Genomic DNA, 2,691 nt, shown 5'->3' with positions numbered 1-2,691 from the left:
TAGTTAAATTAAGTAAAAAAAATAAAAAAAGTTAAAATTTAAAATGCTTAAGTTTTAAAATAGTTTAATTAAATTTTTTTATAAAATTACAATAAAAAATTTAATTTGGAACCCATTTTTTTCTTTGTAAATTTTAGAAGAGTTTTCCCTGAAATCGCGGAAATCGGAAACCGTTAAAATTTCTACCATGCCTCTACCCTTCCCTGTCCAGTCTTCAGTTCGCCCCTAAATTATTTTCCCTGAATGTTTGTTATGACTACATTTTTGTATACCAAATTTAAACAATAAAAAAATAAAAATGTTTAGCATTAAATAAAAAAAAATAATTAAAATAAATCAGTTTTCAGATAATTGCTTTTTTAAGAATTTCATTCTAAAACATTTTTTTATAATTTTAATGACCCACCGATCTCACCCATCAGTCCTCTCAACACCTTTGATTGCTTATTGATTTTTAAATCCAAATGAAAGCAACTAAAATCAACTTTATTTACTTTTATTGATTTGTTTATGCAATTTTTAAATACAAATGGTATTCTAATTAAGCAAACAGCTTTCGCCTATGCCCTAATTTATTATCAAAAAATGTCTTTAATTTTCTCAATCACCAAAGAATATTTATTAATCGTGTCTTATTTATGTTTTCATAAATTTTTATTATTATACTTCAAAACCTTTAACCCACGAATAAGGAAAAATTGGATTATGAAGCATAGTGCAGAAGTCGAATAAATAATGTTGAATAATTATCAATCTTTATACTCAAATGAGTGATAGGGAACGACAGCCTTTTCGCACAGTCAAATTAATTTAGTATGGCCGGCTAATCGATTAACGATAAGTTTGACTAACGATCAGCTTTATGTTTGTTTATGATCTGCATTTTGTATTTTTTCTTATTTTGATTTAAACTTATCAGCTGATTGCTTTTTTATCAATGCACACAATCAAATTTACAGCCAAGACAACAACCCGAAGGAGTTGTATTTCAGTTTCAACTCGATTTAAATTCGATTAAGAATTAATGTTGTAAAATAAAATATTTGTGTATAGTAAATCGATCTAAATTAGCGCTTTAATAGCAAATATGCCGGTTAATTGAACAATTAACTGCTGTGCGAAAAGGCTATACGGTGAGTTGTATAAAAATTATTTTGAATATCGATATACTGCAACTCTTATACCAGAAATCTATTCTAAAGTAACAGCAACAACTCACATCATTCAACATTTCTCGCTCATTCTTGTATTTCTGGTTTTTGTATGCTTCCAATCTACAACAAAAATAAACACAGCAGTATATATAGATACTTAAACCTAAAAGAAACCTTTGAATATATTCACTTACAGCATGAGGTATTGAAAATACCATTTGATTTTGCTGTCAAACTGATATGGTTATACCAAAATGACTGACAGTTGATAGACAATTGAATGATTTCATATAAAAATACAACCACGTGTTTATTTATATACGCGTTTATTATGTACTGTGTATATGCATATATATGTATGCTATAGTTAAAAATTAAAATATATTGTATAACATATAGACAATAAATATATGTAATTTTGTGTTCAAGGTCATAGATGACTCCTTCTAAAAGTTTACTAATCTTAAACTAGTGACAGACTTGTGCTGGAATGAGCTGAGGGGTATCTTTAGCTGCGCTAGAACTTTATAAGATCATGTTAAGTTCTGAATAGTTCTTCCTGAGTATTTCAGAGAATGTATTGAAAGGGCTAGTTAAGAGTTAAATGTTGCTTGAATACAGTAAAAACTCACTAAGAAACATTTTATAGAATATTTGCATATATTAATCCGACTGTGTCCACTTCATACATTCCATATATATACGAACTAATTTATAAGTTTTTGAGATATCGCTCTGAAATATTGCAATGTGCATTGTCACCAAGAACCTGCTCATTTGTCGAAATGGTCGACATCGGATCACTATAGCATATAGCTGTCATACAAACTGAACGATCGGACTCAAGTGCTAATATGGGAAACTTTTAATGTCATCTTCGAAGAAATTATTTAGATCGGTTCACTGTAGCATATAGCTGCCATACAAACTGAACGATCAAAGACACCTTTTGTTAACCGAAGTTAACGTTTGTTCTCATTGTTTTTAATAATGAATGTGTTTTGAATTATATTACTTCTTATGTAAAACTAAACTCGTTCATTTAGAACTGTTTTAGGTAGTAATATATTTCATTGTATTCGGTCTCAAAGCGTTTTCGAGTTCTTACATGCTTTATCATACATTTTTAACAATTTTCGTTCGAACAAATTATTTTTGCTGATTTTTTAATTATAAATAAATAAATATTTCAACGATTTCTGCACTCTTTCTACACTCTTTCTACACTTCTTGCACCTAAACTCAATCTACATTATCCAGGGTGCTCATAAAAATCAACAAATGCGATTGCGTCACTTTTTAATTATTCTTTCAATTGCATATACAAAATATTATTTATAAAATCGTTCCTTTTTTTTTAATTCTAAAAAACTGTGTGGAATAGCGGTGAAGAGAGCAAATACAGGCGAGTTATGCAATTCATTTGCATTGTTTAATAACTTGCATCAATTTGTTTTTGTTTGCTTTTTTTTTAATTGTTCACAACATTTGCAAATTTAAATTTTTATTTCACGCAAATTTTTCATTTTCATAAACA

General features: G+C 28.2%; 1 protein-coding gene across 1 annotated transcript in view; it reads left to right on the top strand.

The window, feature by feature from the left end:
- LOC108966537 (protein kinase DC2) overlaps positions 1–2,691 on the top strand; it is a 37,379-nt gene that overhangs the window by 28,775 nt on the left and 5,913 nt on the right. The gene's annotated exons all lie outside the window — the stretch shown is intronic.

This window comes from Bactrocera latifrons, unplaced genomic scaffold (assembly GCF_001853355.1).
Source record: "Bactrocera latifrons isolate USDA-ARS-PBARC rearing strain unplaced genomic scaffold, ASM185335v1 scaffold_163, whole genome shotgun sequence".
Lineage (NCBI taxonomy): Eukaryota > Metazoa > Arthropoda > Insecta > Diptera > Tephritidae > Bactrocera > Bactrocera latifrons.
This window is presented reverse-complemented; position numbering and strand designations above follow the sequence as displayed.